The sequence below is a fragment of the Gasterosteus aculeatus genome, chromosome 10 (assembly GCF_964276395.1).
Source record: "Gasterosteus aculeatus chromosome 10, fGasAcu3.hap1.1, whole genome shotgun sequence".
Taxonomy (NCBI): domain Eukaryota; kingdom Metazoa; phylum Chordata; class Actinopteri; order Perciformes; family Gasterosteidae; genus Gasterosteus; species Gasterosteus aculeatus.
In genome coordinates, this window is record NC_135697.1 from 2927427 (window position 1) to 2954090 (window position 26664).

At 44.5% G+C, this 26664-nt stretch overlaps 1 protein-coding gene and 2 long non-coding RNA genes across 9 annotated transcripts in view; all 3 read left to right on the forward strand.

Annotated features, from left to right (window-relative positions):
* LOC120826883 (uncharacterized) overlaps positions 1–26664 on the forward strand; it is a 315723-nt gene that overhangs the window by 78632 nt on the left and 210427 nt on the right. The window lies entirely within an intron of this gene.
* LOC144383434 (uncharacterized) lies at positions 1488–4744 on the forward strand. Of its 3 annotated transcripts, none has more exons than XR_013450830.1 (3): positions 1562–1979; positions 2677–2843; positions 3789–4744. It is a non-coding gene; the product is annotated as an uncharacterized LOC144383434 (long non-coding RNA). The 3 variants fall into 3 exon arrangements; XR_013450829.1 differs by having other exon boundaries at positions 1563–1979; positions 2677–2836; XR_013450828.1 differs by lacking the exon at positions 3789–4744 and having other exon boundaries at positions 1488–1979; positions 2677–2769.
* On the forward strand, positions 6735–24751 carry LOC144383436 (uncharacterized). Of its 2 annotated transcripts, none has more exons than XR_013450833.1 (5): positions 6735–7874; positions 8012–8073; positions 23912–23989; positions 24093–24207; positions 24302–24751. It is a non-coding gene; the product is annotated as an uncharacterized LOC144383436 (long non-coding RNA). The 2 variants fall into 2 exon arrangements; XR_013450832.1 differs by lacking the exons at positions 6735–7874; positions 8012–8073 and adding exons at positions 22460–23622; positions 23760–23821.

The window sequence follows — 26664 nt, forward strand, 5'->3', positions numbered from 1 at the left end:
CCCCACCCCTTGTTTTGCTCTAGTGTGAGCCGCCTGGAAGTCGGTTCTTGAGGGGGGGGTACTGTCACGGTGTGGTTTCACTTCCTGTCTTATTTTGTAGTTTTCTGCCACTCGTGTCCCCGGGTAACTTCACTTCCTGCCTTGTCCCGTCATCCCCTGTGATCGTCTAATAGTTTCCACCTGTGTCCAATCACCTGCACCTCCCTTGTGTATTTAAGCCGTGTGTCTCCTGTGTCACTTGTCGCGTCATTGTCTTTAGCCACGCATGTCCTGTCTTTGTCTTGGATGCCCATAGTTTCATGACTGAGTGTTTTTGCCCCTTGGATTTTGGACCTTTTGACTATTAAAGTCCTTTGTGTTCCTGACAACTCTGCGTTTGAGTCCTGCCTCCCACCCGCAACCCTGACAGTTCATATTTCTAACTTGTATAATTTTCACTGATATATTTTTATGGAGAGCAAGATATTTTAGGTTAAGTTAATGTTTATTTATTGCAGAATAACATTCCTGTCTGTTTGTATTTATATTTATGTTAAAAGAAACTTTTAGTTTTAGTGTGTTCAATAAATGTTTATTCTGTTCGGCCCGCGACCTAAAGTGTTTTGAATTTTGGCCCCCGGTGCAATTGAGTTTGACACCCCTGACCTAGAGAGTCACGTCTTTGTGTGTGGAAGTTGTTGGCTTGTTCATTTATTTATCATGGACTTTATTGCCTCGTGCTTTTTTCGCGGACATATTTGTCCCGTATTTTCCTCCACAACTTTGTGCACCTCTTGTTCTCCCTCCATGAATCGCAGTAGGACCGAGTGCGAAAAGTGGTCGGTGGAAGCTTCCTTTGTCCGGACGGCAGGCTCCGGTGGCCGGTGGCAGGTTCCCTTTTCGGAGCGGCAGGTTGCATTGGTCGGTGGTCGGTTCTTCCGGTGTTCGGTGGAAGGATCCTTTTTCAGTAGAGACATGGACCCGCGTCCTCCTCCTCATGCAAATCACATGTTAACGAGTATCTTCACGGCCACGCGTTCGCAGTAAATCATTGTTTCTAACTTTATTGAGAATCAGGCACAACACAGCGACCTGCAAGCAGCGCAGCGTCTTTAATAAAGTGATGTGTGTCTTAATGCGATGCTTTAGAAATGAACACACAGGGATTCTGTATTTGGTCATGAAGTCTGAAAAGGGTCATTTGGGCAACGTTCCGATAACCGACCGCAGCCAGCGGGGAGAGAGCACCAGCGGACTGACGGCAGCCCCCCGCCCCGCACCCCCCTCCGCACCCCGGCCTCACCGTCCACTCGACCACTAGAAATGGGTTATTTAGCGTGCGCGGTCGATCCACATGTCCCTTTATTGTTTTAGCGTTGCCTCTTTGATTATCGCCACCGTCCTACGAGGTGAACGGCAGCTCACATGAACCGTCGCCACCTTCCCGTGATGAAATTGCGCTTCTATGTTCATGTTGAGTTTGTATCCTTATGTTTGAAATGCACTTGTAACCCTCATGAAGTTAGGGCTACTGATACCAGTAGTAGTGGCAGTTATTGCCTCTGGGGGGCGCGCTTGCGTTCCGCTCAAGGGAGCTACCCACGAAACCCACGAGCGAGGAATCCCTTTTTCATTTAGCTGACGCTTTTATCCAAAGCGACTTACGTTACATTTTTAACCCATGGCTTTACATTTACATTTTGCCTGGGAGCAATAAGGGGTTAGGTGTCTTGCTCAGGGACACTTCGACATGGGGCAGCCGGGACTTGAACCACCAACCTTGCGGTTCCCAGTGCCCCCTCTCTACCCCCGCGCGCCACGTCGCCCCCTTTTATCCTTCCAGGAGACGTGAAGAAAAGAGCTCCCTGATTTCGGTACGAAATAATATAAAACATTCAAGCTTACATTTAATTATATTAATAAGACTGTTTTCCAACCAGAGAGCCAGTTGAGAGTCAACTGACAAAATCCCATCGAATAATCGCGTACTGGAAACTCCGGTGAGTGAACACAGTTAGCTAGTCACTGTTAGCATTACTAGCATCATGCTAGCGAACCTGGGAGAGGATTAATACTGTTTTTAGGTTATTATTTGAAACGTTATCTCTTTGGAACCAATCGGAGTAGTAACGGAGTGGTTGTCAGTGTTTCCGGCAGCCTGTTACCATAGTTAACACCGTGTTTAATTTTATAAACACGAAAGAGTAAATGCTAAACCCACACTGGTGCTCACTGTATCGTGGAGGAAACATCGAGTTTAACCGCTGATGTCTTTGCGTTGCAGTTTGGAATATTATAGGATGCGTTATTTACAGTTCAGCCATGCAGCTTATGTTAAGTAGCAGATGGCAATGGTTTGCTATGCAAGTGCATTGCAGGTGCATAGACTCTAAATAGCCTAAGCATATCTTAAATTAAAGCTATTCTCATGTTAAGTATGGTGATATAATCACATAACGTATTAAGGGAAAAAGATAAACCCTTTAGTTAGTGATGTGGAATACTGTATAGTTTTGAATTGTACATTATTATTAAGTGAAGTTGTAATGTTATGAGTATTTCTGTGATGTTGTTTTATCATCTCAATGTAATCTGCGTGCAACCGGGTGATGGTTATACATATAGAACAGAAAGGAATGAGATCTCATGTAAGAACTAGAATTAGAAAGCACACTGATTATTCTGCACTTTGTGTAGATTGGTTTTTTATGCACACTAGAAGAACCTGAACCCTGTGAATCTGAATGCTGAGATGGCGAGCTAAACCCGGATCGTGGATGCGGTGTGGCCGACCGTATGATCAGACCCAACCTGATTCGTGTATCGAGAAGACGTCAGACTCCAGTCCTGCCGCCAGGTAGACGGTAGGAAGGTAGTTCAGAGAGACCGTATACATAAAGACCCGGACCAGAACGGAACTCGGAACTTTCACGCACACACTATTTACGGACTGAACGGATTATATCCTTGACTTGTGTATATATCTACTCTGGGAAGACTGAGTTCTTTCACAAGAAGCATACAATTTCCCGATCATCTACTCTTCTTTTGTTTTTTCATTTCACACTGTTTTATATTGTGATTGTTGCATGACCGAGTGAAGCAATAAACTGGTCATTCGTTCAACTTCTTCTTTGTTTTAAACCTACCTCTCCTTCGATCCTAGGTAGATATTTAGTGGTTTTTCCTAATACTAGTCCCAGACAAGTGCTACACACTTATTGTAACCTTAGTCGCTTTGGATAAAAGTGTCAGCTAATGTAATGAACGACCTGTCAGTCTGTTCTGGTCATGTGCACGGCCTGTCAATCTCTGTGATTACATCTACCACTCATGAACGTTAGGTCAGTCCGATTCAATCCTTAACAATTTTCCACCAACTGAAATAGGATCCATGTCAGTGAATTCCCCCTTTTGACCTCATGAAAATGCAGGTTCTAAATTAGACTAATATCATCACATTTAACCTCATTGATGGGGTCTTCAGTCGCAGTGACCCTTTCCTGCATGGAGGGAGCATTGTTGGAACAACTTTGTGTCACTCAGAAATAAGAACAGAATCTGTTTTATTTCCCATATATGCGTATTTGTACAAATTTAATTTCGCCTACTTGTCAGGTCTCAAAACAGTTCATTCAATAAACAGGAATATATAAAATAATAATTTGAAATAATAATTTAACTATGCAATATAAAATATATATTCCAAATTATGCATAATACATATATTTGACCTTGTATTTAACAAGTTGTCTCCTTAGTCCGTAGGATCTGCAGTAATCTTTCCTGCCTGTTTCCTCACCCTGCAGATGTACAAGTCCAGGATGGAGGGCAGTCTTGTGGCAATCATTCTCTCTCCGTTGTAGTTTGTGGTCTTGTTTGGTGGCCAATCCAAACCACACAGCGATGGAAGAACAGGGAGTAGACATGATGGGAGAGTAGAAGAAGCAACCCCCGGTATGATGGTGTTGAATGCAGAGCTAAAGTCCACAAACAAACAGATCCCCCAACACCAGCTTCTCCAAGGGTTTCATCACCATAGGCGCAGGACGATGGGCCTGTAGTCATTTAATCCTGTGATGGTGGATTCTTTGATTGAAGATCAGCGTGAAGATGGGGCAAGCTCGTCAGCACAGATTTTCAGGACAATGGTGACTCATCAAATAATAAAAAGAAAGTAGTATTAGTCAAACAATTTATCTATATACTGTTGTATATCTTTAAACATGGGGCGGGAGGGTTGTATATTTTACGTTTTCTTTCTGGGATACATTGACCATAAAAGCATTCTCTATGTGGATCCACTTTTTGACCAAATAACTATGTATGATGTGTTAAAATCGTGCAATGCCATCATCCGTTGATAGGACAAACTGTGTAACAAATGTAACAACAGGGTCAACTAACAAGCATGGCGGCACTGGTGATCATGTCATGTGACACTAATTCTTTTTGGGAAATATTCTACAGAGATCGCCGATCACCTTTTTCAGCACAATGACAATGTTAATTTTGTGTTAACATAAACTGGAATACTACAAACAAATCAGTAATAGCACACTATCAAACTTTAGTATTGGTCCACAACTACTGTACCTGAAGAACATGACTTACTTCTCAATAGATCTTTCAAGACAGCTGCTAAAATGTCAGTTCTGTCTTTATTAAATCACTTCTTAATAGATTCTTATCAACAATAATTTATTCTACATTTGTACCTGTTTTTCTGCCTCAAATCCCTATTAAACTTAAATCTGAACACAAAGCGACTGAGGTTTCAATAAGTGCATTTCAAACATAAGGATACTGTGACAGGTTCGGCCTGTGGGGGGGTCCCGGAATGATGCGCATGCAGCGTCGGGTCCATTGAAAGTGCTTTATTTCAATGTTCCCACACAATAACACACAGCCGGCTCCAGCCTCCTCGCCTCTCAGCACCGTCTCGCTGTCGCCGGATGTCTCCCACTTAAAGGTAGAACACACAGCTTGGTTAGTCCCACCTGAGGCTGACTATGCCTCCCCCGGCACCGTTCCCTGAACCACTCCCTTCTCCGTCCCCCCTGCAGCCGAGCCAAACCGCGCCCGCCACCGCAGATACAAACTCAGCATGAACATAAAAGCGCAATTTCATCACGGGAAGGTGGCGACGGTTCATGTGAGCTGCCGTTCACCTCGTAGGACGGTGGCGATAATCAAAGAGGCAACGCTAAAACAATGAAGGGACATGTGGATCGACCGCGCACGCTAAATGACCCATTTCTAGTGGTCGAGTGGACGGTGTGGCCGGGGTGCGGAGGGGGGTGCGGGGCGGGGGGCTGCCGTCAGTCCGCTGGTGCTCTCTCCCCGCTGGCTGCGGTCGGTTATCAAAACGTTGCCCAAATGACCCTTTTCAGACTTCATGAACAAATACAGAATCCCTGTGTGTTCATTTCTAAAGCATCGCATTAAGACACACATCACTTTATTAAAGACGCTGCGCTGCTTGCAGGTCGCTGTGTTGTGCCTGATTCTCAATACAGTAAGAAACAATGATTTACTGCGAACGCGTGGCCGTGAAGATACTCGTTAACATGTGATTTGCATGAGGAGGAGGACGCGGGTCCATGTCTCTACTGAAAAAGGATCCTTCCACCGAACACCGGAAGAACCGACCACCGACCAATGCAACCTGCCGCTCCGAAAAGGGAACCTGCCACCGGCCACCGGAGCCTGCCGTCCGGACAAAGGAAGCTTCCACCGACCACTTTTCGCACTCGGTCCTACTGCGATTCATGGAGGGAGAACAAGAGGTGCACAAAGTTGTGGAGGAAAATACGGGACAAATATGTCCGCGAAAAAAGCACGAGGCAATAAAGTCCATGATAAATAAATAAACAAACCAACAACTTCCACACACAAAGACGTGACTCTCTAGGTCAGGGGTGTCAAACTCAACTTGCACCGGGGGCCAAAATTCAAAACACACTTCAGGTCGCGGGCCGAACAGAATAAACATTTATTGAACACACTAAAACTAAAAGTTTCTTTTAACATAAATATGAATACAAACAGACAGGAATGTTATTCTGCAATAAATAAACTTTAACTTAACCTAAAATATCTTTCTCTCCATAAAAATATATCCAGTAAAAATTATACAAGTTAGAAATATGAACATGCTGCAAAACAAAACCTGGAAATATAAATAAAATTTGTGCTTTTCAGAAATAACAAATAACGATGCAAAACATTCAGTTTTCTTTGCTCTTATGCCATTTTATCAGAGCTGGATCCAGCTCTGATAGGATCTCATACTGCATGAAAAGTGGGATTTTCGGCAGTATGCGGCACTGTAAATTGTCGTGGAATTTCAAGTTTGCGGCAATTTGCGGGCAACGCCGAAAACTGCCGTAAATTGTCAGAAATTGATGTGGGCCTCCCTTGGCAGTTGTCCCCCCATGACCCCTCCTCCTAATTCTAGAGGAGGCTTTGACATGTAAATGAAAATGCGGTGAGCTATACAAACGCAAATCAGGGTTTTAGCCCAGGTGACATTTTTTTAAAAGGTAAGAAAATCTCTGGTACAAATAGATCAGGCTCAGTAGCCTAATTATATAATCTTACATTTTAGCTTGAATTGATTAATTTAATTCAAATATGCTAGATTACTGTGTACGCCATTAGCAAAGGCAAATGTTATGTAAAAAAGATACACAAAATAACTTCTTTAAAAGATGAGTTTAATTCAAGGTAAAATGAGCATTCCGTGCAAACAACATTTGAATCAGCATGAGGGGTCTGCAGAGATCACAGTCTCCTAGAGCTCAGCTACAGTGCATAGTGGCAGGACTACAGTGACCTTTTCTTTGGTCTTACTTAAATGCACAGAGGATGTATTAACCACACATCTTCTAGCAATGCGCTCAACTGGCAGAAATGATGCTGTATGACGTGTCTGTTCCCTGCAAGCCCCAAACTTCTATTGGCTTTCCATAAAAATGTCTGTCCGGGTGGAGATGAAGCCAGGAAACTTGTGCAAGAACATGTTTAAATGCCGTACCCTTTGACACAACATTAACAACTATAAACTGCTTTATAATGGCTGGTCGTAGTTCTGCTAGAGGGTCAAGGACGGGTTCCTCAAAACTGTTAGTGTTTCCACACCACTTAGCATGAACATACGCTGACCTTTCTGCTCTGCATCTATCGATTGAGTAAGTTACATTCATATATGTTACCCGTTTACATGTCATGGCAAAACATTCAACCTCAGTGACACAAGGGTACATGTGATGATACATTGTCAACATTGCATGTCTGTCAGACTCTAGAGTGTCTGGTGGAATGGAGAAAGAGGCACCACTGTACAGATTTCTAGGGAAAGTCGTTCTGCTGACACCAAAACACGGCTTTACATAAAGCATATCAGCTGTTTCAAAGTCCCAACCATTTGTCTTCCTAAAATACTGGTCCTTCCCTATAACAATAACCTCGTATGTGATTGGAGGACCCTTAGACTCCTCGTCCAATCACGTGTGAGGTCATAGGCATGACTGATACAGCAGTACTTGCAAGACGAGCATACAAACAGACACGTGTGTTACTATATTCAGAAGAACTGTATCTCCAGTTCCTTTGTTTGGTTTTTGCTTCGTGAATAATGGCTGGACGACGTCTCGCGTTCAACTCGCCTTCAACTCCTCTCCGCGGTCACCAACTTTTGGCCAGTCCGCAGACAGACGAGAAGAAGCTGCTGAAAGCTCTCAGTGGATCGTCTCGTCAACTCCAACAACAAACTGCCGATATCAACGAGCGGTTCGCTCCACTGGAGCGTTCGGGACTCTGCGGGTTTCTGTCCATAGAGGAGAGGAACCGACTCAAAGAAGAGGAGACGGGCGCACAATCCCAAGATGGCGGTAAGAATACGTTCGATGACTGCTAGCTAAGCTAAAAGTAGCGTAGCCTCAAGCTAAGCTAAGAGTAGCCTAGTAGTCTTACAAGTGAGCAGAAACAGCTTTATTAAAGTGTGTTTTCTTTGCCGTGTCGTTTACAGGAAGCGATGCGCCGTCTTCACAACTCCGAGACGAACTACAGGCGCTACGAACCGGAGCAAGGGTCAGATTTACAGAATATGCTTTCATTCTGCGCTATAAGGGAATATATACGTATGGATACCGATCATAACTGTACATTTTGTTTTCACAGACTAATCTCGCCTCATAATGAGGCGGTGACCTCGTATGTACTCTGGGAAAAGTCCAGATTTAGACAACGTCATTGTGTGTAAGTGACACTGTTTCTCCTTCCTTGTTAAATGTTACTGTGACTTGCGTTTGATTTTTTTTGTATTCATACCACACTCATTTAATTGTTTTCCAGCCGCCTGTGAGACGTATTCTGCCTGAAACGACCCTCCCGGGTGAGAGCTTGTGGAAGGAATAATCCTCTATATGTGAGAAGGATTTTAGAGGTCAATCCATCAGTCTCTATTTGTCAGTTTACTGGCATATTTAACACTTTATCTTCCGACTAATGGAATTTTAAAAGCTAGATTCAAATGAGCAACCATATCATTCTCAGGTCAGAAGACTTATACGTTACATGGGGGGTGTTGGGGTGATGGGGGAAGGGGGAGTTGCAACTAGTGATAAAAACACAGGACTATCACCCAGGACGCCGCAGTCCTGTGTGAAACCATTTCCATGCTGATTTAATTCACCTTACTTTACATATTACAGAAGTTCAACTGGAGGGTTGCATGTACCCCCATTTGAAGTACCAACATGTAGTTTCAACAGTCCTCCAGCAGAGAGAGCAGCTAGCCAGAGTAAACACTGTATCTGATATGAATGAGACAGAGGGAAGGGAGGATAGATGTCACAGGAGGAAACCTCATCACAGTGTTTCCTCAGGTCAGAGACATTCCAGCAGGGCGGACCAGAAGGACGCTTCTTGTCCTTGTGTCTTGTTCCTGTCCATCGTTTCATGGCCGCCTACAGCTGATATTAAACGTATACGGGTGATCTCAGTGAGGGAATACCAGCAGACCCCCTCCTGCTCTTGCAGATTGATCTCTTTCTGCTCCACCGCGTGATGTAAGACATGACAACATATTGAACCCACATTGCAAGTAGAAGGCATGATTGGGCGTCAATGCTTTCATGCACACGGAGGCAAACAATGAATACATGGCGGCCTGTTTTTAGGCAAGGTTTTTCAAATCAGATAACTAGAAGCGGCTGTCAGGAAGGGGGGGATAGAAGGGAGGACTCAAACGCAGAGTTTTTCAAAAAAACAAAAAGGCTTTAATAGTTCCAAGTTCCAAAAAGGCAAGATTCCAAGAAGCAGGACGTAGACAAGAAGCATGAACGCAGTGACATGCACCTCCGGACAATATGCAATGACAAAGTAACAAGAGACACACATGGCTTAAATACACTAGAGAGGTGCTGGAAACAATCATGACATGACAGACAATCACAGGGGAAGACAGGACAAGGCAGGAAGTGAAGTTACCAGGAAGACATGATGCAGAAAACTACCGTGACAGCGGCAGTATGCGCTCTAACGAGATCATATGCATTACCGACAAGTCGAAAGCTCTTGCTGAAAGGGGACACTATCTGTTTTCACACCAACAGTAGCTGGTACAGCAACGTGACAGAGGTCCTGCACCACTGCTCCCCTTACCTAGATGATGTCATCATGAGTTTTTACTCCCCAGAGGAGTTTGCTTCAGACATCATCGTTAAGGTTTACATCCCACCGTAGGGCAACGTCCAGCAGGCGTAGCGTCCAGTCCTCAACCAGTTCAAACGTCAGAACCCCAGGAAGGCAGCCAGCCCGTTTTCTGTCTCACCTCGCTGGAGACATGCTACCTACTGGCCTGCTTCAAAGCCTGCACCATCCTCCCCGACCCTAAAAACCCAAGTAACACAGGACTTGATGACTACAAGCTCGACGCCCTCACCTGTGTGGTCATGAAGTCTTTTGAACGCCTTGTCCAGTCCCACCTGAGATCCGACCCACTCCTGGACCACCTGCAATTTGCCTACGGAGCCAACAGGTCTGTAGCAGATGATGCAGATCCTGTCATTCACCAGCATCTGAGTTCCTCCGGAACTTGTTGGTGCACTTCTGCTTGAAAACAATCATCCCCTCTCTGCTGTATGGCAAGCTCTCTTGCCCGATCTTTGCACAATTTTTGCACATCGTCTCGGCTAATTACTTAATATATAATATCTTACACTTTATTTTATATTCAAACATAATTAGACTTTTCCCCTTGTGCACATGCTTGTGTATTTATTTTGATTGTTTACACCATCCCGACAAGAAAAATTCTTTGCAACATACATGGTAATAAATTATTGTGATTGCGATGATGCCCGTTTCGTAAATTAAGGTTGATTTAGAATAAAATACACCATAAAGCAGGGTATACCTTAGGTTTACTGTGAGTGAGTCGTATCTTTTCAGAATAAACTTCATGTCACATACAGACGTTCCCCGTCTCCGGAATACTAAGGTCCGAAGCTCGGGATCTCAGTCACCCCTCTGTGGCACGTTACAATGGTTTGTGCCACTCGGGATCAGCCCACTGAGCGGGCGCGGCCACTCCCACCAACGCACCTGTGGCTCGTCTCTCATCAGGAGAGGTTGGGCATTTAAGCTGCCGAAGCCTCAGAGGCCGATGCGAAGTCTTGTGCATGTTGCCATCACATTCTGAGCGTTCTCCTGATATCCTGTTTCTGCCTACCTGTTATTGACCTCTCCTTTGTCCCAGACCTCGTTCACGCCTGCCTGACCCCCGACGGTACCTCTGCCAACCTCCGCGCTCCCGGCTCTCGACCCCCCGCCTGACCTCCAGCTACGACCTCGCCTGCTCCCTGACGGTGCCTCAGTCTGTTCCCTGCTTGCCTGGCTTTTCGACCCCTGCCTGTTCACCGGACACTACCACGCCTGATCCTTGTCTGTACCCCGCTAATAAAACTGCGCTCTGCGCTTGAGTTCACTCTGGTCTCTTGTGGTGCGTTACACTTCACTTGGTTCACTTGGTCTTTTAACTCGCGTATAAAACCAAAGCTGTATCCATGTACTCTCTATTAAGCCGTTAATGCTTATTGCTTACATAATCCTAATTGATCTAAAATCTTAATGCAGTTAATAATCTCCACATTGGCAGGTACATCTGCGGCAAAGAATAACTAAAAATCAAACAATCAACATTCTTCTTTTCCAATGACCAAAAATATCCCTGTAAATAAAGCTGCCTGATCCATCATCAAGCCATCAAGCCACAGCTAAACAATCATTTGCTTTTATTCTAAAAAGCAGAACTCAAAGTGCTGCCGGACGCTTTCCTTGCAGTTTATTTGTCATATGTGCATGCTAAATGCCACGCAGATAAGTCAGCGCTCTACCGTAAAATACAAACACTATTTGTGAGTTAAATCGGATATCTGCTGGCGCTTGTAAGCGAATATGGACTCTTGGTCTTCTCGGTCCATTAGTCTCTCTCCTCTCCATGTCCCTCCCTCTGCGGTTCTCCCTCCAAATATTTCTTCTTAATTATTGCCTCTGATTATTTTCTTCAGGCTTTACTGTAGATCAGAGGATTCCCACCAGCTATTTGAAGTCGCAATTCAAACACTTTATGAGCTGAGGAAGAGCAAAAAGCAAGGATGTAGGGAATAGTGCTCCTAAAATAAAAATGGACATGATAATGTTGACGAATACAATGTAATCATTCTAAAACATTTCTTTCATTTTAAAGGGCCAGTTTTTTCTTAATTGGAGGCAGTTTTTAAGTTGTGGCAGATCAATGCGTAGGCCAAACTAATAGTACAGTCAGCCCCCATTATTATGATATACAGTATGTTTGATCTCAAGAGCCCAACTCATCCCTCTGGTACCCTTTATAGATTTAACCGGTTAGTTTAGTTGCACAGTTAAAGAGTTGAATGTGAGGGCAGGCCTTTGAACAAGTTCAGCAGGTTGGATCCTGCAGGAGGACAATTGGGATGCAGAGTGAGATGTCATCTGAGAAAAGTGTGCCATTTTAACTGCATCACAAAGAAATATAACACAGATTTCAACGCGGTTTCCCTATCCTTTAGTCCAGTTTCAACATCCACACGATGACAGTGATTTCCATGGAAACCGCCCAGCAACAGGCTGCATCCTTGAAACCAATCAGAATCTGCTGTGTGTCTGTGTCTCGTCCAATTGGAGAGGCAGTGGAGGGGGAGTACAGGGGGTTTGTGGGCCGTCAAGGTGAATGCTCAGGAGGCGTGATCGAGGTCGAGATCCCTTCCTGCTTGAAAGAAGTAAGAATCTCAACATTTTAGTCTAAAAGAGATGTTTTTGTAATTCTAAAAACTAATCATTGAGCAGATATTTCTGTATATTAGTTGTTTTAAATGTTTACAATTTTGGGCTTGGTCGTTACTCGGGATAAAGGTCCACCACCTGACAGTTAACAGAATGGGACCAAGACATAAACAAATACATTTGCGGCAGTGATAGTTGTCTTCTACTTATTTTGAAGTCCTTCAAAAGCGACTTCAAAAGAAGACAGCCAGTAGGAGCTGTGGCTCAGTTGGTAAAGATCGTCCTCTAATCATGAGGCGGGTGCTTTGATCTTCTATTGTCAGCATGTCCAACCCCCTAAAATGCATACATGTTGTCACGGGTGTGGGTTTTTGGGGTTCCGGAATAAGGCAGGACACGGCAGGTTTAGTTGACAATACTTTTATTTTGCTTCTTACACTCCTCAAAACACAGCGCTCCCGGCGTCTAGCTCGCTCATTTTGCGGCTCCCTTCTCGTCCCGATCGCCCTTACTGCGTTTTAAATAACAAGACAAACACAATCAATCAACATTCAGCTCAGCTGAGGCCAATCGCCTCCACCTGGCACCGTTCACTGAGCCACTCCCCCTCTCTCTCTCCCCTCTGCAGACGAGCCAAAACCACGCCCGCCACCACATACCCCCTGCGCCCCCAGCCTATGGCCCGCCGTGAAGTTACATGGTTGTAGAGCCAGATGCCACCGAGTGATCCGTTGGTATCCTTCATGCGGTGGAGCCATTGGAGCGGGGCGTGGTCCAAACAGAGGGTGAATGAGCATCGCAGGAGGTAGTACCGCAGTCCACCGGCCAAGTACTAAGTACAAAGTACTTTGTGGTAAATTATTTAGTTTTCTATTTTATGTATTTGTTACTCTCTTTAAGTTTATAGGTGAATATTGCTCTGGATCACCAACAGATGCTCCACATTCTTCTCCATAAACTGTCAATTTATGACTCATTCATCTTTCCTTTAAACGTCTGAATCGGGGTTGGTGAACATCTGGAAACTGAGGAAACATCAATAGGGGCGTGGAGCACAGAGAAATTGCCATTCTCTGCCTCATAGTCCATCTTGGTGTCAGGGTCGGGTAGGAAGGCAGGACTCAAACGCAGACGTGGAGTAACAAAAGACTAATGGTCAAAAGGGCAATAAAGAAAAGGCCAGTGGGCAAAAACACACACAGGAACAGGGGGCAAAAAGGCAGGCAGGAACGAGGAACATCCAGGACGATAGACAATGACGCGACAAGTGACACAAGAGACACACGGCTTAAAGATTGGACACAGGTGGAAACGATCAGACAATTACAGGGGATGACAGGACCAGGCAGGTAGTGAAGTTACCCAGGGAGACAAGAAGCAGAAAACTACAAAATAAGACGGGAAATGAAACCATACGTGACACTTGGAGAGAAGGAGGAGGACCTTTTCAAACATTATAACGTAAGAAATTGAGTACGCTTTTAATTTTGTTTGAACTGCATGTCTCTGTAGCCTTCCCGCTTGGAGATATGGCTGTTTTAATACACCAGCCTCTGCTATGCGTTGAAGTACATGGTCACCCTGCATTCCCTAATGCACATCAACCTGAAGAGCTTGAGCTATGCATTTTATACATCCTAACACCTTCTAATTTCCTTTACAAGGATGTGGAGAACCTCGACGTACACCTGTCGCCAGATCCTGTGCTTTGCTGATGGGAGTGATCTATGCCCTTAACCTTAGCTATCCCAAGCATTTGAAATTTACTTTTGAGGTATTTCAGAAGCTATGTCTTGAGCTCGATGGACAAAAAGCCAGCTCTAAAGTAACAAAGTAAAGTATTTTCTAGAGTAGAGTTGATCGACCATGTGTGAGGGAGGCTCACATCACACGCACTCACACAACTCGCTTGTTATTTTTTTCTGAGATAATATTAATACCTACAGTACTGAGTGAAAACCAAATCAGTGTAATCCGAATTGAAAAGGATGGCCTCTGTTCTCTGAGGGTGTTGGTGTTATTTTGAACTTGATATGCAGTGTCTCTCTTTGGAAATTTTTGCTGGAGTTAATCAGGAGGGTGAGTAGTCTGATATTGATGAGATAAGAGATGATGCAAGTACTGCCAAAGTTGATTGATAGAACTTCATTTGATGTTGAAATGTGTGCCTTTTAATATACAGTCATCTGTCATATTTTGTTTTAAATCATTTTCATTTGTTCATGTCAAAGGATGGTGATTTCATGCACTCTGTTTTAATTTTATAACACTTTCTCCTCATAAATATCTGAGTGCATGTTATTTTGTGTCTCAGGAGAATGTTGCCTACAAATGTATGTTTTTCCACTTTTAAGAATTGTGCTACTGTTTATTACAGTTACTTTAATTTAAATAAATGGCTCGAATTCATTTGAATAATACTGTCTGAGTTTCTGTTCTTTTTGAGGACCAGGAAGGCATCCCTTAGCTGCTGTCCGTTTGTATTCATGTTGACAATTAATAAGTTCATATTACTTAGAAATGTGTTTTATTGTGGCCCAAAAGCTACTCCACCATACTCAAAACATTGCTTTGAATTAATTGGCTTAACTTAAAAATTCTAGTGGAAAACGTTAACATTTTTTTAAGTTGACCCAATGATTCATACCTGGAAAATCAGGATTGCATCGATGTTGTTAGATTGAGTTGCACATATTTATTGGTAAATTGATAAATTGAGTTCTTATGACTTATTGAGTGCAGAGGAGGAGGAAGAGGGGGAGAAGATGAAAGAGGAGGGTAAGAGACTTGACTGGCACGTCTTTTATATCAAGTAAGGAATCAGGAATCAGGAAACATTTATTAGCCAAAATATGTCAAACATACAAGGAACATACAAGGAAGCCCACAAACAGAATCCTGGCGTAGGTTCCTGGGGAGTCCAGATGCTGGAGGATGTAGTGGAGGGCCATGTTGACAGCATCGTCCACAGACCTGTTGGCTCTGTAGGCGAACTGCAGGGGGTCCAGGAGGGGGTCGGTGAGGGACTTCAGGTGGGTCAGGACTAGACGTTCAAAAGACTTCATGACTACAGAGGTCAGGGCGGCGGGCCTGTAGTCCTTGAGTCCTGTGATTCTGGGCTTCTTGGGGACAGGGATGATGGTGGAGGCCTTGAAGCAGGCTGGTACGTGGCATGTCTCCAGGGAGGTGTTGAAGATGTCAGTGAACACCGGAGACAGCTGGTCAGCACAATGCTTCAGGGAGTGAGGGGAAACGGAGTCCGGACCGGCTGCCTTACGGGGATTAAGTCTTCTAAAGAGCCGGTTAACGTCTCTCTCCAGAATAGAGAGGGTCGTTGCTGGTGGGGGAGGGGAAGGTTGAAGAGGCGTGAGCACCTGATGGGCTGGGGGAGGGAGGGGAGGGGGACTGCAGCAGGTTGGTGGAGCTGTGGGGGATGGGATCAGGACATTGTCTTTCAAATCTGCAGTAGAACTCATTGAGCTCGTCTGCCAGGCGGAGGTCATTCATGGAGTGGGGGGTTTTTGGCTTGTAGTTGGTGAGGTGTTTGAGGCCTCTCCAGACCGAAGCAGAGTCACTTGCTGAGAACTGTTGTTGGAGTTTCTCAGAGTACAGTCGTTTAGCATCTCTCACCGCCTTGCTAAACTTGTATTTTGCCTCTGTGTACAAGTCTTTGTCCCCACTCCTAAATGCCTGATCCTTCTGCAGGCGTAGTGTTTTGAGTTCCGCTGTGAACCAGGGTTTGTCGTTGTTGTAACTCACCCTGGTGCATGATGGTACACAGCTGTCCTCACAGAAGCCTCTGTGAACTCATCCAGACTGTCAGTAGCAGTTCTGAAAACATCCCAGTCTGTGCAGTCAAAGCACGCCCGAAGATCCTCCAGCGTCTCACTGGTCCAGTACTTGAATTCCCTCACCACAGGTTTGCAGAGCTTTAGTTTCTGCCTGTATGCAAGTAGTCAGTGTCCTAGGGGGTTGTGTTTGTGAGGGGAGGTGGGGGGCAGAAAGCTTCAGGGTCCTATAGATTATGACTTAATATAGAACCTGGAAAATCAGGAGGTAGCATGGAATTTTTTCTGTGGGAACCCTGTTTCAGCGGGGGTTAGGTTATATGGTAAATGAAGAGGGTCACGGGGGTACTGGCACAAGGGGGACTGGGATTAAAAGATGATAAAGATGAAGAGGCAGTAGTGGCAGGGCAGGAGGAGAGGGAAAAAGGGGGTGTGTGTGTGTGAGGGAAGGGGGGGGGCGTTGTGGTGGTGAATGGCAAGTCATTTTAAGCTTAGTTACACATATTTGCATTCGTTCAAGATTCTGTTGATGGTAGCCTACTGTAAGACAAAGATGCAACATTCTATCTCTCCGGATGGCGGGCGAGACGCTCCGGTTAGCTCGCCACCGCATTTGTGTGCATAAACTACAAAATAGAACAACACGTGAACCCAAACCGTTTCGGTGAGGATGCAGTTTCACAGTTGGATTCCATGCAGTGTGCTTCCTCGGTCCTGGACTCAAAAGCGATGCAAGACTTGTCATCGTCTACCAAGTTGTTTTTCTCTGGGTCAAGTGTCCTGAGCTCTTCCAGCATTTCTACTTCGTCGTCATAATCATTGACGTCTTTGAGGATCTTTATGGCCGTATTCTCATTTGTTTTAATATTGACACACTTGGCTACTTTTCCAAAACCTCCTTCTGCAACAAACTCCAATACTTTGTATTGTACAGACTTGTTGCGGAGTATGAAAAGCTCTTTTTCCTGCAATGGTTTCGGTGAGGTTGGAGTTTCAGAGTTGGATTCCATGCTGGATGATTCCTCAGTCCTGGAGTTGTCCATGTTTGAGGAAACCTCTCCTGAGTCAGATAATTCCGTGTCGCTTTCAAAATCGCTGAGATATTGACATTCGTCTGAATCACACGCAGGGCAGACGACCATCAGGTCAATGGCAGCGTGTGTATATGGGCTTTTGTGAGCGTAGTCAGCCAGGTGACTCATGGTGACAAAAGAATGTTCCAAAGCTTGCTGAGGTGTTATTCTCATCTCAGCATCTGAATTAAGCAACATTTGAAGGAGATTCAAAAATGCCCTTGTGTCTTCAACTTCAACCTCCTCAATTGCATTTGAATATTTGTTTACTGCGTCAGCCAAATTTCCGATATGGTCAAAGTTCCTCTTTGACAATTGCAGCTGGTCATCATTTTCCTTCTTGTACTCCTCCGCTGTCTTTAGTCTCCATTGTGAATTGGGAGGGCAGCGTTCCCTCTTGAAATACTGGTGAGTGTCTTTTCCAGCATCTAGCAGGTGGTCTTGTGGCTGACCGAGCAGACAGCAAATAGTTTTCATTACGCCATATGTTGATGTTCCATAGAAGATGTTGTGGCCAAAAAACAGACATGCCAAGACACATCCCAGTGCCCACATGTCAATGGCTTCAGATATGGGGAGGCCCAAGGACACTTCTGGTGCTCGGTTTTGACAAGGTTGTACAATCATTCCTTCCTCTACTTCGGAAACTGGCATGGCCAAACCAAAGTCAATTAATTTCACCTTGAAGGGCTGATCTCGGTGGTTGACGAGCATAACGTTGTCAAGTTTCAGGTCTGTGTAAAGAATGCCGATACCCTTCAGGGCGTTGAATGCTACAAGTAGCTGACGGGTTATAGGACGGATTTCATTAAGAGTCAATGGTTTCTTTCTCTGTACCATCAAATCCCAAAGACTCCTGTCTAGCAACTCCAAAGCGATGCAAGACTTGTCATCGTCTATGAAACTGTCCATGAATCTCACCAAGTTGTTTTTCTCTGGGTCAAGTGTCCTAAGCTCTTCCAGCATTTCTACTTCGTCGTCATAATCATTGACGTCTTTGAGGATCTTTATGGCCGTATTCTCATTTGTTTTCATATTGACACACTTGGCTACTTTGCCAAAATTTCCTTCTCCAATAAACTCCAATACTTTGTATTGTACAGACTTGTTGCGGAGTATAAAAAGCTCTTTTTCCTGCAATGGTTTCGGTGAGGTTGGAGTTTCAGAGTTGGATTCCATGCAGGATGATTCCTCAGTCCTGGAGTTGTCCATGTTTGAGGAAACCTTTCCTGAGTCAGATGATTCCGTGTCGCTTTCAAAATCGCTGAGATATTCATGACATTCGTCTGAATCACACGCAGGGCAGACGACCATCAGCTCAAAGGCAGCTTGTGTATAAGAGCTTCTGTGAGCGTAGTCAGCCAGGTGACTCATGGTGACAAAAGAATGTTCCAAGGCTTGCTGAGGTGTTATTCTCTTCTCAGCATCTGGATTGAGCAACATTTGAAGGAGATTTAAAAATGCCCTTGTGTCTTCAACTTCAACCTCCTCAATTGCATTTGAATATTTGTTTACTGCGTCAGCCAAATTTCCAATTCGGTCAAATTCCCACTCTGACAATTGCAGCTGGTCATCATTTTCCTTCTTGTACTCTTCCGGTGTCTTCAGTCTCCATTGTGAATTGGGAGAGCAGCGTTCCCTCTTGAAATACTGGTGAGTGTATTTTCCAGCATCTAGCAGGTGGTCTTGTGGCTGACCGAGCAGACAGCAAACAGTGTTCATTACGTCGTACAAAGATTCACCAATGAAGATGTCTTGGTATAAAAACAGAGATGCCAAGAGACATCCCAGTGACCACATGTCAATGGCTTCAGATATGGGGAGGCCCAAGGACACTTCTGGTGCTTGGTATGCAATAGGTTGTGCAATCATTCCTTCCCGTGCTTCGGAGGCTGGCATGGCCAAACCAAAGTCAATTAATTTCACTCTGAAGGGCTCATCTTGGTGGTTGACGAGCATAACGTTGTCAAGTTTTACGTCTGCATGAAGGATGCCGATACCCTTCAGGGCGTTGAGTGCTACAAGTAGCTGACGAGTTATAGGACGGATTTCATTAAGAGTCAATGGTGCCTCTCTCTGTTCCATCAAATCGTAAAGACTCCTGTCTAAACACTCAAAAGCGATGCAAGACTTGTCATCGACTATGAAATTATCCACGAATCCCACCAAGTTGTTTTTCTCTGTATCAAGTTTCCTGAGCTTTTCCAGCATTTGTACTTCGATGGCATAATCATTGACGTCTTTGAGGATCTTCATGGCCGTGTTCTCATTTGCTTTCAAATTGACACATTTGGCTACTTTGCCAAAAGTTCCTTCTCCAATAAACTCCAATACTTTGTATTGTACAGACTTGTTGCAGAGTATGGAGAGCTCTTTTTCCTGCAATGGTTCCGCTGAGGTTGGAGTTTCAGAGTTGGATTCCATACAGAATGATTCCTCACTGCTGGAGTTGTCCATGTCTGAGGAAACCTCACCTGACATTGTGCAGATGAGTCCTTGTACTGGGGGTAAAACGTTTTTTCAAAATTAGACAGATGTTCAACTTCAGCTCTCAGGAGCTCTGCACTTCTGTTATGTTCTGAGTTATGGAATGGAATGCCTTGCCAGATCAAAGGAAAGACTGATGAGATCAGATGACAGGCATGTAACCATGGAAACGTGATGACATCACACAGTGTGAAATGGTTGCTATTTATGCCATATATGGTTACATTGCAAGATCAAAGAGTGATGACATCAAATGACACTATGTCGGATGTCATCAAATGGTTTCTATGGTTACATTCCTGCAAAATAAATACTTTATTTTCTCCACTGTATCACACACAAAAAGGAGAACTATACTTGAATCTCGGAAATCAACAAAAATATCCCAAACCGCTATGAACACAATTTCCTTGTTATCTTTTTTTTAAAACGCGTGCATTAATATTTTTGATCCGTTATTAAAAAGTTAGCACTCCTTCACGCTGCGGATCAGAGTCAGAGGAGGGCGGGTCTCTTGGCGTAGGTTGGATTTGAAAGAATGGCGGAGGCAGCTTCAGACATAGATATTATATATAAAGGCCTTTGTATATAATATCTATGGCTCAGATACATCCGCCCGCGTCCAGCTATGAACCGAAAGCGGATGCAAAAGTACCGACGAGGGTGGGAGGAATCACCGGGGATCGCAGGGTTATTATTTTGTATTGAAGGTGGAAACCCTGCTCACTACTTTTACCACAACACCCTTTCTTTTATTAAATACATTTGATTTTAACCTTTCGATCACCGATGCCCTCTGTCCGTCCGGCGTTTCTTCATTTTGAACACACACTTGCGTGTGTTGCAGAGCAATTTACCGCCAGAACAACAGGTGGAGTAACGTGTTTGAAGACCACCTAGAGCATATATGTCAAACTCAAGGCCCGCGGGCCATATCCGGCCCGGCATGCAATTATATCTGGCCCGCGAGATCATTTTATATTATTGTTACTAATGGCCCGACGATATGAAGCGCTGATAACAGAATAAACTACAGATCCCATAATGCAGCGCTTCAGCTGCCTTGCCGAGCGCTTTCCGTTGCGTTTCTGGCTGACATAACCGCTCGTCTCAACGCCTTAAACCTCCAGCTCCAGGGACGTGACCGCATGATCACCGACATGTATGACGCAGTGAAGGCATTTCAAGTGAAGCTGATTTTATGGGAGACACAAATGCACCAGTGCAACTTGCCCCACTTTCCCTGTTGCCAACTAATGCGGCACAGCGGTGTTCCCAAATACGCACGTTGCTGATAAACTGAGCGCACTGCGCGCGGAGTTCGCGCGGCGCTTTGGTGATTTTGAGGAACAAAAAAATAATTTTGAGTTGTTTCGCAACCCATTTGCCGTCGACGTGGAAACTGCACCTGTGCAGTTTCAGATGGAGCTGATTGAGCTGCAGTGTGATGGGACACTAAAGACAAAGTCCGACACTGTTTATTCACTCCAGTCCCGCAGCAATGTCCCAGCTCCGTCTACATCGAACCTTGTGCATGTTTGGTAGCACATATCTGCGTGAGAAGCTGTTCTCAGTGAAGACAAACAAAACAGCACACAGGAGTCGTCTCACTGATGAACCTTCAGTCCATCCTGAGAGTCTCCACAACACGGGACCTCGCGCCAAACATAAACCAACTTGTTGCCAAAAAAAGATGCAAAGCATCCAGCTCTGATAAAATGGCTTAAGAGCAAAGAAAACTGAATGTTTTGCATCGTTATTTGTTATTTCCGAAAAGCAAATTTTATTTATATTTCCAGGTTTTATTTTGTTTTGCAGCATGTTCATATTTCTTTTTCAGTAGAGACATGGACCCGCGTCCTCCTCCTCATGCAAATCACATGTTAACGAGTATCTTCACGGCCACGCGTTCGCAGTAAATCATTGTTTCTAACTTTATTGAGAATCAGGCACAACACAGCGACCTGCAAGCTCATGACGGCAGCCCCCCGCCCCGCCCCCCCACTCCGCACCCCGGCCACACCGTCCACTCGACCACTAGAAATGGGTCATTTAGCGTGCGCGGTCGATCCACATGTCCCTTTATTGTTTTAGCGTTGCCTCTTTGATTATCGCCACCGTCCTACGAGGTGAACGGCAGCTCACGTGAACCGTCGCCACCTTCCCGTGATGAAATTGCGCTTTTATATATCTCCTGTCAAAATGATACAAGTTAGAAATATGAACATGCTGCAAAACAAAACAAAACCTGGAAATATAAATAAAATTTGTGCTTTTCAGAAATAACAAATAACGATGCAAAACATTCAGTTTTCTTTGCTCTTATGCCATTTCATCAGAGCTGGATGCAGCTCTGATAGGATCTCATACTGCATGAAAAGTGGGATTTTCGGCAGTATGCGGCACTGTAAATTGTCGTGGAATTTCAGGTTTGCGGCAATTTGCGGGCAACGCCGAAAACTGCCGTAAATTGTCAGAAATTGATGTGGGCCTCCCTTGGCAGTTGTCCCCCCATGGCCCCCCTCCTCCTAATTCTAGGGGAGGCTTTGACATGTAAATGAAAATGCGGTGAGCTATTCAAATGCAAATCAGGGTCGCAGAGGGAGTTTTAGCCCAGGTGACATTTTTTTAAAAGGTAAGAAAATCTCTGGTACAAATAGATCAGGCTCAGTAGCCTAATTATAGTCTTACATTTTAGCTTGAATTGATTAATTTATTACAAATATGCTAGATTACTGTGTACGCCATTAGCAAAGGCAAATGTTATGTAAAAAAGATACACAAAACAACTTCTTAGTTGGTTAGTTTTAATCGAGGTAAAATGAGCATTCCATGCAAACAACATTTGAATCAGCATGAGGGGTCTGCAGAGATCACAGTCTCCTAGAGCTCAACTACAGTGCATAGTGGCAGGACTACAGTGACCTTTTCTTTGGTCTTACTTAAATGCACAGAGGATGTATTAACCACACATCTTCTAGCAATGCGCTCACCTGGCAGAAATGATGCTGTATGACGTGTCTGTTCCCTGCAAGCCCCAAACTTCTATTGGCTTTCCATAAAAATGTCTGTCCGGGTGGAGATGAAGCCAGGAAACTTGTGCAAGAACATGTTTAAATGCCGTACCCTTTGACACAACATTAACAACTATAAACTGCTTTATAATGGCTGGTCGTAGTTCTGCTAGAGGGTCAAGGACGGGTTCCTCAAAACTGTTAGTGTTTCCACACCACTTAGCATGAACATATGCTGACCTTTATGCTCTGCATCTATCGATTGAGTAAGTTACATTCATATATGTTACCCGTTTACATGTCATGGCAAAACATTCAACCTCAGTGACACAAGGGTACATGTGATGATACATTGTCAACATTGCATGTCTGTCAGACTCAAGAGTGTCTGGTGGAATGGAGAAAGAGGCACCACTGTACAGATTTCTAGGGAAAGTCGTTCTGCTGACACCAAAACACGGCTTTACATAAAGCATATCAGCTGTTTCAAAGTCCCAACCATTTGTCTTCCTAAAATACTGGTCCTTCCCTATAACAATAACCTCGTATGTGATTGGAGGACTCTTAGACTCCTCGTCCAATCACGTGTGAGGTCATAAGCATGACTGATACAGCAGTACTTGCAAGACGAGCATACAAACAGACACGTGTGTTACTATATTCAGAAGAACTGTATCTCCAGTTCCTTTGTTTGGTTTTTGCTGCTTCGTGAATAATGGCTGGACGACGTCTCGCGTTCAACTCGCCTTCAACTCCTCTCCACGGTCACCAACTTTCGGCCAGTCCGCAGACAGACAGAAGAAGCTGCTGATGATCTCAGTGGATCGTCTCGTCAACTCCAACAACAAACTGCCGATATCAACGAGCGGTTCGCTCCACTGGAGCGTTCGGGACTCTGCGGGTTTCTGTCCATAGAGGAGAGGAACCGACTCAAAGAAGAGGAGACGGGCGCACAATCCCAAGATGGCGGTAAGAATACGTTCGATGACTGCTAGCTAAGCTAAAAGTAGCGTAGCCTCAAGCTAAGCTAAGAGTAGCCTAGTAGCCTTACAAGTGAGCAGAAACAGCTTTATTAAAGTGTGTTTTCTTTGCCGTGTCGTTTACAGGAAGCGGTGCGCCGTCTTCACAACTCCGAGACGAATTACAGGCGCTACGGACCGGAGCAAGGGTCAGATTTACAGAATATGCTTTCATTCTGCGGTATAAGGGAATATATACGTATGGATAGCGATCATAACTGTACATTTTGTTTTCACAGACTAATCTCTCCTCATAATGAGGCGGTGACCTCGTATTTGCTCCGGGAAAAGTCCAGATTTAGACGACGTCATTGTGTGTAAGTGACACTGTTTACTGTTTCTCCTTCCTTGTTAAATGTTACTGTGACTTGCGTTTGATTTTTTTTGGATTCATACCACACTCATTTAATTGTTTTCCAGCCGCCTGTGAGACGTATTGTGAGACGGGACGCAGGAGCTTCAGGTTCAGGCGGAACACTCATTGCGGGCGGAAGCTGCGAAGGATTCAGCGCGGAGTCGAGCGAGAACAAAGAGGGTCAGAGTTTATTTGCTGACTTGTTTCAGGTGCATTGATAGATGTGTTGTGTCCGTACGCATCGCACAGTACTGATTCATTGTTGTTTTTACAGCTGCTGGAATCGAGACAAAGTGAGCTGGCTGATGACGAGGTGGAACTCTGGAAATCCGCCACCGTAGAGCTCACGTCGGACGGAGGGGACGGCGTTGTTGGTGGGGTCTCGGGGTGGATTGTACGGTCGCCACACACGCACGAGCCGCCTGCACAACAGACCTGCCTCGGAAAACACGGCGCCAGTGACGGTCTACAACCCAGTTACTCAGCTGTAAACTAATCAGTCAGCTGTATTGAAACGGGGGGAAAATGACTGCACATTTCATGAATCGCATTTTCTGCCTGAAACGACCCTCCTGGGTGAGAGCTTGTGGAAGGAATAATCCTCTATATGTGTCAAGCTAAGAGAAGGATTTTAGAGGTCATTCCATCAGTCTCTATTTGTCAGTTTACTGGCATATTTAACACTTTATCTTCCGACTAATGGAATTTTAAAAGCTAGATTCAAATGAGCTGTTTTTAGGCAAGGTTTTTCAAATCAGATAACTAGAAGCGGCTGTCAGCAAGGGGGGGATAGAAGGGAGGACTAAAACGCAGAGTTTTTCAAAAAAACAAAAAGGCTTTAATAGTTCCAAGTTCCAAAAAGGCAAGATTCCAAGAAGCAGGACGTAGACAAGAAGCATGAACGCAGTGACATGCACCTCCGGACAATATGCAATGACAAAGTAACAAGAGACTCACATGGCTTAAATACACTAGAGAGGTGCTGGTGATTGGAAACAGCTGGAAACAATCATGACATGACAGACAATCACAGGGGAAGACAGGACAAGGCAGGAAGTGAAGTTACCAGGGAGACATGATGCAGAAAACTACCGTGACAGCGGCAGTATGAGCTCTAACGAGATCATATGCATTACCGACAAGTCGAAAGCTCTTGCTGAAAGGGGACACTATCTGTTTTCACACCAACAGTAGCTGGTACAGCAACGTGACAGAGGTCCTGCACCACTGCTCCCATGACCTAGATGATGTCATCATGAGTTTTTACTCCCCAAAGGAGTTTGCTTCAGACATCATCGTTAAGGTTTACATCCCACCGTAGGGCAACGTCCAGCAGGCGTAGCGCCCAGTCCTCAACCAGTTCAAACACCCACTTCAAACGTCCGAACCCCAGGAAGGCAGCCGGCCCGTTTTCTGTCTCACCTCATCACCTCGCTGGAGACATGCTACCTACTGGCCTGCTTCAAAGCCTGCACCATCCTCCCCATCCCTAAAAACCCAAGTAACACAGGACCTGATGAATATAAGCCAGACGCCCTCACCTGTGTGGTCATGAAGTCTTTTGAACGCCTTGTCCAGTCCCACCTGAGATCCGACCCACTCGTGGACCACCTGCAATTTGCCTACGGAGCCTACAGGTCTGTAGCAGATGATGCAGATCCTGTCATTCACCAGCATCTGAGTTCCTCAGGAACTTGTTTGTGTACTTCTCCTTGAAAACAATCATCCCCTCTCTGCTGCATGGCAAGCTCTCTTGCCCGATTTTTGCACAATTTTTGCACATCGTCACGGCTAATTACTTAAAAGGTAATATCTAATGAACTGGACACTTTATTTTATATTCAAACATAATTAGACTTTTCCCCTTGTGCACATGCTTGTGTATTTATGGTCATTGTTTACACCATCCCGGCAAGAAAAATTCTTTGCAACATACATGATAATAAATTATTGTGATTGCGATGATGCTCTTTCGTAAATTAAGGTTGATTTAGAATAAAATACACCATAAAGCAGGGTATGCCTTAGGTTTACTGTGAGTGACTCGTATCTTTTCAGAATGAACTTCTAACATAGATCTATAGTTGTTAGGTTCACTTGGTCTTTTAACTCACTTGTAAAACCAAAGCTGTATCCATATACTCTCTATTAATCCATTAATGCTTAATGCTAACTTCCTCTTAGAACTGATGTATTACTAACATCGACAAATGGCATTGATTCACAGATTTGATTTGAGTCCAATAATTTCAGAATTGCCCACTGCACTGGCGAAATATAACACATAGAGATAACAATGTCGTTCAGCCCAAATCTCACAATGCTCTCCTTTTTAGAGCTATTCAACAATAGCTTTTTGCAATAAGCATTACAGCCTTACAATTCCTACGTAATCCCAATTGATCTAAAATCTTAATGCAGTTAATAATCTCCACATTGGCAGGTACATCTGCGGCAAAGAATAACTAAAAATCAGACAATCAACATTCTTCTTTTCCAATGACCAAAAATATCCCTCAAGCCATCAAGCCACAGCTAAACAATAATTTGCTTTCATTCTAAAAAGCAGAACTCAAAGTGCTGCCGGACGCTTTCCTTGCAGTTTATTTGTCATATGTGCGTGCTAAATGCCACGCA